This window comes from Trachypithecus francoisi, unplaced genomic scaffold (assembly GCF_009764315.1).
Source record: "Trachypithecus francoisi isolate TF-2019V2 unplaced genomic scaffold, Tfra_2.0 Lachesis_group21, whole genome shotgun sequence".
In the NCBI taxonomy this organism is placed as follows: domain Eukaryota; kingdom Metazoa; phylum Chordata; class Mammalia; order Primates; family Cercopithecidae; genus Trachypithecus; species Trachypithecus francoisi.
Genome location: NW_022681467.1, coordinates 32,971,446 through 32,985,458, shown reverse-complemented (window position 1 = coordinate 32,985,458; position 14,013 = coordinate 32,971,446). Strand labels below are relative to the sequence as shown.

General features: G+C 55.9%; 1 protein-coding gene across 3 annotated transcripts in view; it reads right to left on the bottom strand.

Moving 5' to 3' along the window:
- SRC (SRC proto-oncogene, non-receptor tyrosine kinase) overlaps positions 1-12,451 on the bottom strand; it is a 65,716-nt gene extending 53,265 nt beyond the window's left edge. Inside the window, exon 1 of one of the 3 annotated variants that reach the window (XM_033186375.1) lies at positions 12,263-12,451. The gene's annotated coding sequence lies outside the window, so the exon portion shown is untranslated. Of the gene's footprint in view, positions 1-10,872; positions 11,194-12,262 lie in introns of those variants that run through there. The other 2 variants (XM_033186376.1, XM_033186374.1) reach the window with 2 other exon arrangements.
- Between the last annotated feature and the right edge of the window lie 1,562 nt (positions 12,452-14,013).

Sequence of the window (14,013 nt, the reverse complement as noted above, 5' to 3'; positions counted from 1 at the left end):
CAGAAGGGGTCTTTAGAGGCAATCAGGCCTAGCCCTTCACCCGAGTAGGGGAGCTTTGCCCTGGGGAGGTTTACCCGAAAAGGAAGAGAGGCCAGGCCCTAACCCCACAGCCCTTGCCCAATGCCTCAGGCACCTTGGGAATCTGCCAGTTGGGCTGCACCACGTCTCCACCACTTCCTGCCAGGCGGGCATCTTCGAGGAAAGGATGGACAGGCAGAAGGACCCAGGGGCAGAGGCTCCCCACCCTGCCCCCTACCACTCCCCTGTCCATCCCAGACCTGGCCATTTCCCCTGCCAGTACGCCCCTTTTCTCCAGGCCCATCTGTTCTCAGTGTGGACACCAGGGTCACCTCACTGAAGCCACACTGACCCTGAGTTAGGCACTACCCAGAATGTGGGATACATGACTCTCGTCCAGTAGCCCCTCCTCACTGCCTGAGGAGCAGGCCCCCCAGGCCCTCTACCCGTTGGCACCAGCCAACTGACCCAAGTCCAGACTCCACGGCTCCTCGGACCTCCAAGAGGAGCTGCTCACAGGGCACCTTCAGGCCCTTTGTCAAGCTCTATCCCCTGCTAGAGGTCCCTCCCATCTTTCCGGTAAGTCAGAGTATCTCCTCCCCCAGGAAGTCTTCCCTGACCCACTCCCTCCAAGGACCCAGGCCAGCCCCTACCTTTTGCCCCAGGGAGAGGTTTTTGATCCCTGTCTTGAACCCTAGCCTCTGTGGGCTGCCTTTACTTGGCAAAAGTAATTGAGCCCCTGAGGCTGATCTGATCCTTCCCTGTCCTCCACACCCGCAGCAGGAGTCCGGCCTCAACCTGCTGTGCTCTCATTGGCCCCAGGCCCAAGCCTAAGTGCCTTGTGAGAGTGTGAGGCTCTGCCTGATCAGCCAAGCCACCTTCTAACCCCCTGTACACGCCTGCTGCTTCCCACCTCCCGGGCTATCCACACCACCTAGCTACTACCTACCCTCAGGCTTTTGTGCACACAGTACCTTCTTCCTGGCCCACCCTCACCCTTCTTTTTTTTCTCATGAGCTCCTGCTCACCCTTTAAGACCCAGGCCAGGTATCACCTCCTCCGGGAAGCTCTCCTGGCATTGTGCTAGGCTACCATAGTTCATATGGCCCCTACCCCGTGGTGCCATAGGAAAATTTTTGGGGTCTGTGTCTGGCTCCCCCAAAATATAAGCTATGTCCCAAGTACATCCTTAGGGTTCCCAGCAGCCATCACAAGGCCCAGATATCACCGGTGGACAATCGAGAGTCCAGCTGCCAACTCCCTACCCAGAGAACCCAGGGGCAGAGCCCAGGAGCCGCTCCCAGTGGCAGCACTGAGTCCTATTTTGCCCGCGATGCCCACAGCTCTAAGGTATGGGTGGAGTGGGCGGAGGGGGGAGCTCTCTGCAAATGGCCAACTGGTAACCAAACCCACTCCATTTCTAAAACTAGGGCACAGGAGAGAAACGGGAACAGCAGCATTGTCCCCAAATAGAACTATGTCTCATCTGGTTCCGGGGCCTTCGGGAACACCTGGCGGGGTGGGGGTGGGGAGGGCAGGAGGCTGCTCCCAAGGCTTCAAACAGAAATCTAAAGTTTAGAGGGCAGGGGAGTCAGCATCACCTAAAATCACCACAGTTGGCACTGAGATCCTGCCCACTTCACCCAGCACCAGTCCAAATCCCCATATTATGGGGTCCTCTCCCACTTCACCCACCTGGCTACAGGGTGCTCCCCAAACTGTGCCACCTCCAAGCCTGTGCTCATGTGTATCCTCTACCCAGGATGCTGTTCGCCCCTCCTGCCAGTCAGGATCCTACCCATCCTCACAGCCGTGCCCATTAACAGTGACACTGTCTATAAGCCTGGCATGGGGAGAATGAGCACATCAGGCCTTCCCAGCAGCCCGGTGAGGAAGACTCCTGACCCCATCTCATAGGTGAGAAAACCAAGGCTCAGAAAGAGAAGCCATCACCTGGGGCACGCGGCAGCAAAGGCAGGCAGACGCGGTGATGTGGCAGGATCTGGGTGCTGGCAACCACAGGGCACCCAGAAGGCCTGGTGGGGATTGGTGCAGCCTCCCAACCAGGCCCAGCCTTGAGGACTTGGCACAACTCAGGGAAAAAGTCCACAAGGCACAGCCCTGGCCTCCCAGGCAGAACAGAAAGCCACACCTCACCTCCCCAGCCCCTGCCCCTGCCTAGGGTGGCTTCTAAGAGACTGAGGAGCCACACTGGCGAGGTATGATGGAACTGTCTCCCCAGCAACATGCACAGAGCATGGCACAGATGAGAGAATGGAGTCCTGGAAGTCCGTTCCTGCAGCTATTTGTTGAGTGCTGCCTCCAGGCCAGGCCTTGAACTAAATGCTTTATGGAGATGACTGTACCCAATCCCCACCCCAGCCCCACTGGATGCACGCTTGTTACCCTCATTTCCCAGATGAGGAAACGGAGCCTCAGCGAGGGGAAGCAACTGACCCATAGTCCCAGGGCAAGCAGGTGGACAAGGAGGCTGCAACCCAAACTGAAGGCAAGAAATGAGGACCTTGATTGAGTCCCTTCTCAGGTTCCAGGCCTCAGTTCCCCCTCTGGAAAGCAGAATGCGCCCCAAGAGACTTCTGGCTGTGACATCACATTGTGACCTGGCAGATGTTATTTCCTTTCTCTCCATCTTCCCAGCTGGATAACGGGGTGGTCTTTCCCTTCTTTCCCAAGTTAATACAAATTACAATAAAATAACAACACGCACCAAGCACTTACTATGTGCTGGCATTGCTGAGAGCATTGGACACAAGACTTCATCCTTGGAACAAGCCCATGGGGTGGGTTCTACCACTAGGCTCATTTTTCAGATGGGGAAACTGAGGCACAGAGAGGTTAAACTGACTCACCAAAGCCACACGGCTAGTGGGTGACAGCAGTTGGGGGTAGAGGAGAAGTCTCCCGGTCTTCACGCTGCCCAGTGAGGAACTGTGGGGAGGGCTGGAGGGCTGATCAAAGGTCTGTGGAAGCAGAGAAGGGCTCAGCCCAGATGCAGTGGGGCAGGTCTGGCATGCCCAGGAGGCCCTGGGTTCAAATCCATGCACTGGATGACCTTGGGCAAGTCCCCCGGCTCCTGAGCTTCCTCTTCGGTGAAATGGGGCCGGGACCACTACCCTGCGGGGCTGCTATGAGCATGAGACAACCATTTGCCTGGCACGGCAGAAGGGCTCAACCCTGTGCTGGAGGAACGAACGCTGGCTGAAGGGCCCACAGAGCTCACCGTGGCTCACTGCTCCTTCAGGGGCCCAGGCGTGTCCGGTCCTCCCTTCAGAAGTGGGAGGAAAACTGGCCGAATCCGCCTCTTCTCTGATTCTCAGAAGGAACCCTCCAAGTCCCTTCAGAGCTGCGTGACCTCAGGCAAGTCACTTTACCTCTCTGAACCTCCAAATCCTCCTTTTGACAATAAGTCATGCTTTTCACAGGGCTCTGGAAGAGGGGTTCTGGACTGAGGAGACGGGCTCGGTGGGGCAAGAGTCCAGTTCCATTTGCCCAAGCAGAGAGAGCACCTGGCATGACCCTGACTTGAGGTCACAGTTTCCTCATCTGCCACACAAAGTTTATTACGGTGGTTCTGCCTGTCTCAGCCGCGCTGGTGCTAGGGATACACAGAGGTAACTACGGGAAGTTCTTTGTAAACTGTAAAGGGCTGTGCCTTTGGGAGTGATGATTACCATATTCCCTTAGAGGCAAAAAGAATCCTATGACTTGTCATCTAAGGCAGAATGTGTCAGAGCCATGAGGAAGGGCAAAGAAGGGACAAGGTGAAGTCCAGCGGCGGGTGGGGGGTCAGTACGGACTCATGGACTTGGTGGGACTGGGAGGGTGGTCACGAAGGCCTTCTGAAGCCAGAGGCATCTCAGCCACTTGAGGGGTACTGAGATGTACTGGAGGGGTACTGAGGTGTACCGGAGGGTACTGAGGTGTACCGGAGGGGTACTGAGATGTACGGGGGGGTACTGAGATGTACTGGAGGGGCACTGAGATGTACCGGAGGGGTACTGAGGTGTACCGGAGGGGTACTGAGGTGTACCGGAGGGGTACTGAGGTGTACCGGAGGGGTACTGAGGTGTACCGGAGGGGTACTGAGGTGTACCGGAGGGTACTGAGGTGTACCGGAGGGGTACTGAGGTGTACCGGAGGGGTACTGAGGTGTACCGGAGGGGTACTGAGATGTACTGGAGGGTACTGAGGTGTACTGGAGGGTACTGAGATGTACTGGAGGGGTACTGAGGTGTACTGGAGGGGTACTGAGATGTACTGGAGGGGTACTGAGAGGGAGGGCACACCAGGCAGTGGGAGCTGCAGAGGCAAAGGTGTGTGGCCCGACAATCCCGGGCAGGCAGGAAGATAGCTACAGCCCTTGATGTGCAGCCTAAGCCCATCCCTGCTTCTCCCTGAGCTTCAGCTGCCTCCCAAAAAACAAGAGCAGGAACAGCTCCTGCCTCTCAGGTCAAACAGGCAAGGATGCTCAAATAGAATCCACCTTTGAAGAGAGAGGCCCATTCAGTGAGGGGGAGGAGGGAGGCCAGGGTGAGGCATCAGGGCACTGGGAGGCTATGCTAGGTCACAGGCAGGCAAGGGCTAAGGCAGGAGCCAGGCTCAGGGAGGCTGGAGGGAGCTGATGGCTTCCAGTGGATCCAGCCACCAAGCTTGTCTGTCTCTAGTTAATCTTCCCCCCACTCCCTTCCCCACAGAACAAGCCAACCACAGACAAAGGTGGCTGGTCACTGCCCTGGGGATTTCTGGATGAATCGACCTGCAGAGGCCCAGGATTCCTGCCTCATCAGGGAATCACCTTTCTAACAGGCATTCATAAATATCACACACTTCCTGAGTGCAGGCCCTGCACCCAAGCACTTGGCACACATTGGCTCACTGGATCCTCATGCCATCTTGTCAAAGCTGGTGCCAGCCTCATCATCCCCGTTTCACAGATGGGGAAACTGAGGTTCTAAGCTGTAAAATCATACACAGCAAACAAGTGGCCAAGCCAGGATATGAACCCAGAACCAACTGCCTTCAAAGGCTTTGCTAATTCCATTACACTTTATGGCATAAGCACCCTTGAGCACCCAAGATCCCAGTACTCCAGGTCTGACTGGGGAATCCATCAGCCAGAGCTGGAACCCAGAGAGTCAGGGTCACCTGCCCCCAGCAACACACCCCTCCTATACCTGGGAAAAGTTTTAGCCACATTGGGTACACACTTAATAGGAATCAGATCCCCACAAATTACTCAGCAACCAGAAATCTGGGCTCACACCTCACTTTGCTGTGCTCCTGTGGCCCCAGCTCTTAGCCTCTCTGAACTTCAGTTTCCTTTTCCATGTAACAGGAATAAGAGTTTGACTGCTCCCAGGATGGAGCAAGGGACACAATGGGTCACCTTATTATGACCCAGCTCAGAAGGGCATGACATGAAGATATCAATATCAGGTAAGGTAAAAGTCAAGGCTATGAATTTGGGCAAAGCAGCCTAAGAGAAGCTAATCAGACCCCGACAGGGAAGCCATGCTTCCCCGAAGCCACTCCAGCTTAATTTCCACTCCCAGCAACTGGATTCTGCCTGTGTCGGCCTCACAGCCCAGCAGGTCCAAGGGTTCAAAAGAACCCATTCCTAAAGTTTCTCAGTGGGTCCACAGATATCACCACCCACCCACCACAGACATCCCCACCCCTACATGAGCATCTAAGAGGACTCCACTGGGCCTGCCCCTGGAACACTTCCCAGCTAGGATTACCATCACAGAGCCCCAATGGGAGGAGTCCTCACCATACTGAGGAAACTGAGGACCAGACAGGAAGGGATTTGGCCAAGATCATTCAACTTCTCCTCCCTTCTGGCTTCTCCTTTTACTCTGGAACTTCTCTGGGTAGTTCTAAGGGAGAAGGAAGACCAAAGGAACCAAGGTTGGGGGAAAGTCACTTGCTCAAGGACCCAGAGCAAGGAGTAGGGAGATGGAGGTCTGGCTCCCAGCTCTGAGATCCTCCCCAGTCATCTATCCCTGACTCAGCCTTACCAGGCTGTACTGTGGGAAGGAGGAGGCTGGCTGGCTGGGGAGAGTCCTGGATCAAAGACAAGAGCTCTGCATTTTTTTCCCAGCTTAGATGATTTGCCCTGGGTCTTTCTGGCCTCAATCCCCCCATCTGTGAACGGAGAAGGTCAGAATAGATCAAGAATGACAAACTCATGGCACACAGACAATACTCTCTTATCCTCTGCCCATGGCAGACATGACTAATCTATCACAGCACTCTTTCCCATGAAGCCAACACTAAGCCTCAGAATGCTTCTCAACACAGCACTCTAGGCCAGGGGGATGAAAGCCCAGAGCCTTCCCTAAACCAGATAATATCTGAGTCCCCAAGAGGGAAAAGAATGGGGAAAGAAATATATAAAAATTTCCAAGCACCCAGTAGATTTGAGCCACTGGGAATACATTAGCTGATTTAATCCTCACAAGGGAGGTGTGCAGAGGCTGAGGTTGAGAGAGACTAAGTGACTTGGCTTTGGACAAACAGCGGGGAATGAGGCCTTGAACACAGAGGAGGCTTCTACTGGGTATCCCTCCCCCAGGAACAGAGACACAGAGCCAGCCACCAGGTGGGGACCTAAGGTACAGCCTCATACCATCCTCTTGTTAGCCTTACTAGGTACAAGCCCTAGGCCCATTTCACAGCTTCAGAAACTGAATCACAGGACAGGAAATCAGCTGCCAGAGGGGGCAGGACTTGAGCAGGTGCCTGGCCCTCCCCCGCCTCCACTGATTGAGTCCCTAATGTGTGCTAAGCACTTTATTTCTGTCCTCTTGGGACATCCTGGGAACCATGACTCACTATCCTACTTCAGGGATGAAGAAACTGAGGCTCCCCAGAGGAAGTGGCCCCAAGGAGTTCAAGGGGAAGCCAGAGGGGTTTTCCATGGAGATAAGGGGTGGGAGCCATGGAGGGGAAGGAAAGGGCTGTGGGAATCCGAAGAGAGATAGAGATGTGGGGACACACACCGAGGCAGGAAATGAAGCTCCGGCAAAGGGCCCAGAGCAGGGAAGTGGCAGCCTTTTTCAGTGGCTCTACTGGACTAGGAGTCCAGAGCCCTACAACCAAGGCCTGACCCTGTCACTTGGCAACTGGGAGACCCCAGGCAAGTGGCTTTCCCTTCCTGGGTCTTAGTACTTTCAACTGGAAAATGGGGCCAATCGCACCGAAGGCAGGCTTTGAAGAAGCGGGGCTAGGCTAGACGCATGGCATTCTCCCCAGTTCAGCCTCTTCACACACAGAGAAGGCAAAGAGAGTGCAGGGCAGGACTCAAAGTCACCCTGCACATTGGCAGCCTTGGCTGCCAACATCCTCTCCTGAGCCAGCCCTGCCCCAACCTGCATCTTCAGACTCAATGAGATCACCCAGGCAAAGGCTTGATCACAGAGATGGCAGGGCCAGACCCAGAGAGGCCAAGTGACCTGTCCAATGCAACAGTGCAAAGCAGGTCCCATTTGCCAAGTACCTACCGGTGCCAGACACTGGGCACACAGCCCTCCTTTAACCCTAATCTAACAAGGAGATATCTATTGTCCCCATTTTCATGACAAAGAAACTAAGTCTCTCAAAAGATACAGTAAATGATCCAAAGACACACAGCAAGTGGGATGGTTGCAACATAAACCCAGGCTTGTCTGACTCCTGAGCCCTTACCAAATCTTTGGTCCCCATCTCTCAGGCTGACCCCTCCCTGCTCCCTACCTCACTCCCAGCTTCCAGCCACCCAGCATTGCACTTACCACACCCCCGGCTCTCATCTCTTCAGCCTTGCTGCTAGTGAACTTCTACTCCACTTCCAAAGCCCAGCCTCAAATACCCGATCCTCTTGAGACCTGATCTAGGCCTCCATAAAATACTGGAGTCCAGCCCACAAATCTAGTTCTATCGTCAGATCTTTCTATTGGTCGGCTCTGTACCTCTGGTACAGCCTGAGGCTGTTCACACAGGGGACACCAATCAGCCCCCTGTGTGACGATGAAGGCCGAACTCCTCCCCAGGGCCCACAAGGCCCCAGCATGGTCCAGCCCTGCTGATACACCCACTCGTTCTACCTCTTAACCCACTCCCCTTCATTGTGTACGCTCCAGCCTCACAGCTTCTCCCACTGATTCTCCATGACAGCACACATCTTGGCACACACCTCAGGCCCTTTGCACGTGCACTTCCTGCTGCCTGGCAAGCCCTTTCCCTAACTCTATGCCTGGCCAACCCCTACATGCCTCCTTCAAGATTCCTCTGTACCCCAGGTCTCTCTCCCTGAGTCCTTATCATATCTGTGATTAGACAGTAACTCAACTGGCAACTTGTTTGCAAATTTGCTCACCCTCCAGATTCAAACTTATGGGAGGCCAAGGACCTGTTCCCAGGCCCCCAGCAAGTATCCAACCAGGCTGACCACACCCCACCACCCCAGGGCCCCTGGGAAGGGAAAAAGAGCTCCCTCTCCCGTTCTTTGCCGAGTGAACTCTTGCTAGTCCTCGGCTCAGGCCCTGCCACCTTCTAGAAGCCTCCAAGACTCCCACAGCTCCCATTCCCTGCTAACTCCAGCACAATACTGCTCAGCCCCAGTTCCAAGTTCCTGGTACACAGCAGGTGCTCAATACAGGGGTCACAAATGCTTATACAAGGGGAGGTTTGAGAAAATGGGGTCAGCTGAGGACCAGGGAGATGGGCATAAGGTCCCTCAACAGGTCACTGAGCCATCTCCTCTCTGGTTCCTGGGGCTTGAGGGAGCCAGACATCCCTCTACCCCACCCCCCAGGTCACAATCAGAGAAGCAAAAGCAGAAACCAGGCTGAGCTGTGGGTAAGTCATGCTCCAAGAAGAGCGAGGGGACAGGGAGAGAGAGCCAGGGCCCTTCTTCCTAGAAGAGATGGGCCTAAGCTAAGCCTGGTGGGCCAAGGGTAGATAAGCAGCACCTGGAGGAGAGGGCGCTCTGGGACGGACACTGTTTAGAAGCAAAGGCCCAGGGGCACGCAGGAGGGCCTAGGCAGGCAGTCAGCTGAGAGAGGTGACACACTGTAAATCATTTCCTTGGGTGGAAAGACCACATCACCACATCACCAAAAAGGCCTCGTGGCTTTCATTCAATCCCTCGGCACAACAGTCTTTTCCGACCCTGCTGTGTGGGCAGTCCTGTCTTGGGAGCCTCCGCTGCCCCATCACTGGAGGGATGCAAGGGCAGCCAGACTGTGGTCTCTGAGGTCTGGGCTTTCATTCCAGCTTGCAACTGTATGGCCTTGGTCAAGTCACTTCCCCTCTCTTAGCCTCAGTTTCCCCATCAGCAAAATGAGGATAAACAAGAGTCCTTACCTCCTAAAAGGTGTTCAGTAGATGTTGGCAGCTGTCATTACCATTGGCCCAGTTTTATACGTGGCAAAACTGAGGCCAGAAGGGAAAAGTGAGTTGCTTACAGTCACCCAGCTGCTGGCTGGCAGGATGGTGCCAGGGCTGTTTCTTTCTCAAGGCACCAACCCATCTTCTTCTAGGATGAACTAGCCAGCAACCTCACATCTCACCCATCTTTCTCAGCCAATAAGTCCAGTGAACAATTCATTTATTGAGCATCTACTACATGCCAAGCCTCTACCTGCAGAAGCACTTAGAATCTTCACCTGATGATTCGCATTTCACATATGGGGACTTAGTGGGGCAGTCTCTTGGCCCAGGTCACTGGGCAAGACAAGAAGCCTCAGTGCCTTGACTCCCCAGCCAGGGGGCTGAGAAGAGGGTCTGCAACAGGACCAGCCTGGCCCACCCTAGAAACCAAGTCTGATCCCACCTGCACTGTGGCTGTGGCTGTGGCTGGGCCTGGACTTACCCCAGGTGACCCAGCAACCACTGCCCCAAATTGTACAGAGTCCATGAAGTTCAGGAGGCCTTGCCCAGGGGCACACACAGGCTCTGTCCACTCCTAAGTCCACCTGAAGGACACAGGTGCTGAAAGGATACCACAAAGGTGAGCCCCTTCTGTTCACCCCATCCTTCCACCAGCCCAGCAATTCCAGCCAGGCCCACCTGCCACCAATGAGGACCCCAGTTCAGAGAGGCAGGCAGTTGTCTGAAGACACACAGCAGGGCAAGTGGCAGCCCTGGTGCGGGACTCAAACCCGCCCCCAATCCCAGCCCAGGCAGACAGGTGGACCTGGCCCGGTGGCCAACACCCAAAACTTTTGCCAACTTCTGAGCCGGCTGGTCGCTGGGCCTGCTCTGGGGCGAGACTGGGGGCTGTGGGCAGTGGAGACTAAACGCAGTCTGGCCCAGTCCCTTCCAGGCCGGCAGCACCAGGCCCTACCCGAGGCCCCATGAGGGCAGGGAGGTCCTGGTGGTTCGGCCTGGTGTCCTGACCCCGGGGCCCCTCAGCCTGCCCTGCCGAGCCCACCCACCTCCCACCCTGGGCCGGGGGGCGCAGGACCGGGCAGCCCAGCCAGAGGCGGCGCCGACTGGTTCAGATTTCAGATTTGGCCTAGACCTGGCCCGGGGGCTAGGGCCCAGCTCACCCGCTTCTCTGGGGGATCCTATGGGGAGCACTAGCTGGAGGGGGTCCCCACGCAGCCAGGACCCCTGCGTCCCCCCGCCCAGTCCCCTCCCCCCGCGGCATCACAACAAAAGGCCGCGCTGGGCATGGCCCCGTGCGCCCGCCCGGCGCTCGGGTATCGCGGCTCGGCCCGGGGGGTGGGAATTGGGGGGTGGACAGGAGCCCCCGCGGGCCCGCGATCCGACGCCAGGTGGTCCAGGGCGGGGGCTCCCCCGCGCTGGCCGGGACCGGGAGCCCGCGGAGGGGCGGGGGGCGCTCACCTGGGCCGGCGGGCGGGCAGGCGCACCGGCAGACGGACGCACAGGAGGGCGGACCGCGGGACGGCCAGCGGGTAGGGCAGACGGCGGCCTGGCCGCTCCGGCTCCCAGGCCGGAAGGGATTCCGGGCCGGGAGAGACAGATCGAGAGAGAAAGGGAGGAGGAGGAGGAGGCGGCGGCGGCGGCCCGGGGAGGGGAAGAGGAGGGAGGGAGCGCGCGAGCTGGGAGGAGGGGCCCGGCAGGCAGCCGGGAGGAGGAGGAAGGAGGAAGCGCGCGGGGACGGATTCCCCGCCGGTGACCCGGGAGAGACCCAGGCACGGCCTGAGCCGGGGTCCGGGCGGGGTGGGGACACCGGGCACAGAAGCCCCGCCTCCCACTCCGCCAGGGCGCCCCACCCCGCGGGCCCCATCCGCCCCCAGGCCAAAATGCCCTCCTCAACCCACCCACCCTCTACGCCCCAAATCTGCCTCTCCCGAAATCACAATTAGTAATAATATCAGCGGGCGTGGAGCGCCCGCTCTGGGCCAGCCGCCAGGCTAAGCTGCTCAGGTCGACTTCAGGGTTTAATCCTAACCACCACCTGGCCTGAGTGCCGGAAGATCACCCCACTTTACAGACGGGGAAACTGAGGCACTGAAAAGAACCAGGCCCTGGACTTTAACCTTGACCTGAGTTTCTCAAAGTGGGGGCTGGGGCAGGAGGGACAGGGTGGGGAAGAGCGACATTTATTTTAATAGTTGTGGGTTCATTTTAAGTGCGTAAGGAAAAAACATCCCTGGCAGCCCATTGGAAGTACCCTAGTTCTAGTTATTACTGCTTAGGAGGGGTTGACCAGGGCATCGGAGTGACACTTACACTTCCAATTAAGTAAAGAGGCTAAGTACCTCTGAACCAGGGCAGGAAGTGTAGCAGAAAAACAGGACATTGAGGAAATGCTGCTTTAGGCCACAAAGACTCCCCTATCACCCCCTGGCGCAGGCTCCAGGGCTATCCTTTTGGGGCTGGGCACCCCACCCTCGGCTCCTCACCTGTCCTGGAATCCTAGCACAGGGAAAGGTGGACCTGGGTCCTGCTTTAAATATCACACGTGCCTCCATGTTCTTTCTTTGAAAGTTCTCCCATTTCACAGATGGGAAATTAAGGCCCAGCCAGGTCAAAGACAAATAGAAGCCTTTGCCAGGCTTCTATTCCCTGGGCAAAGGTCCCCGCGGAGAGGAGCTGGGAGGAGCACCCTAGAATGTGGAAGGCAAAGGCCTCTGGGTACAAAACACCTTCCAGGAGACCAGGAATGAGCAAAGCCTTACTCTACACTGATCTAGGTTCGTATCTAGGCTAGCTGCCCCTCTGTTGTGGGGTGGACAAGTCCATCAGCTTCCCAACCCAGCCCCCTCACCTGTAAAACCGGAGTGAACATGGCCAGAGAAGATTCCTGGGAAGGCTGAAACTGACCAGTGTGAGGATGGTTGGGTTGTGCTAGATGAATAGTAGCTCTTCCGGTGATAAACTAAGGCCAAAGGGGAAAGGGGCTGCTTGAGGTGCCACAGCCAGTCAACAGCAGAAGCCAGGCGAAATGGCTGCCCTTGTTTGCAAGGCTGGCTTAAAGATTAACCGCAGCTTCCCAGGGCTAGGCGGGCCCCCGGCTGGAGGAGCAGGTTTCTCAGCCCTCTTCCATTCCTTAGACATGTCTAAAGGCCTTTACTGGCCGCCATACTGGGCTCGGGGGGAGGCAGGGATATTCACCCAGTGACACGCTGGAGCTGGCCCTTACCTACTTGCAAGAACCGACTGTGCTCATCTCTTCCCAAGTCCATATTCAAGAATGTCACACTGGTTAGCTCCATGTCAGCCACAGTGGGAGTATTTACCCCTTGGACATCAGAATACGCTACCAATCAAGCCTCTTTTTTCTTCCACAGGGCTGGTTGTTCAATACGTACCAGCACATCACTAAATTCATCCCCAGGAGTTCAACAGAAAATTCTGGGCTTTTCGAGAACTGGGATGACAGAGAGCTTAAAAGTACAGATTTTGGACCAGACCCAGGTTCAAGTCTCAACTCTGCCACTTTGCAGATAATGTAAGAAGACTCAGTATGCCAACCTGCACAGTGGGCTAAAGGTATCACAGCCCCCAGAAGATGCATCTGAGGATGAAATGAGGTGATGCCCGCTCAGCACATGTGAAATCTCATTCTCATTCATACCCTACATGCTCTTATCAGAGAGGAGGCAACTCAGACAAATAAGGGTTCTGCAAGCAGATGTAGCTTCGCACCTGAAGCTACCACCGGCTTCAAGGGCCTGGCTCAGCGGCTGAGGTTCTCAGGAGGATGTGGCCAGCACAATGGTTTCATTATTGAGCGTTTGAAGCGCTCTTTATTTTTAACCACCCCTCTGGGCTTTTGCTCAGGCTGTAACCCCTGCCAGGAATGCTCAGCCCCTGTCCCTGGCTACCTCGCCTTGTTCTTCAAAGTCCAGAGTAAATGCCACCTTCTTCTCCACAACATGCTTCCTGACACACCCTGATGGAGGCACGTGCCAAGTCCATTCTGAGTGTGTCTGTCCCCACCCTGAGGGCAGTGACCAAGGCATGGCGCATGCCCAGCACAGAGCAGGCACTGCCCAGTTGGCCAGGCAGCACACACTGACTTGGGACCTACAGACAAGAGTTCAAGTTCCAGCTCTTCCCTTCGGTGACTATGTGAACCTGCCTTCCCTGGGCCTCAGTGTACTCATCAGTAAAACGAGGGTAACAACCCTGGCAGGCTCCGGGATTATGCAGTTGGGAGTTGCGGGTCTGGCCTGGTGGATAAGTGACTCTTTGTGCAAATTATTTTGCTTAAAACATTCTTTGTTGGTAAAGCAGCAACTCACTGCTTAATTCCTGCAAATCATCATTAATGGACAGCAAGCATTTATTGACTACCAACTGTATACATGGCCCCAGACCAGTCTTAGAACACCAACAGGAACCACTTCCCAACCCAAAAGCACCCAGCAGATGATAGATGCTACTGACGTCAACATTGCTGAGATGGTGAGTGCTGGTTGTATAGTCCTCTGTCTCCAGAAACCTCCTCTTCCCTCCTTCCCTTAACCTGGGTGGGTCAAAGCCACAACTGAGGGGAGGGTGGACAGGGTAGGG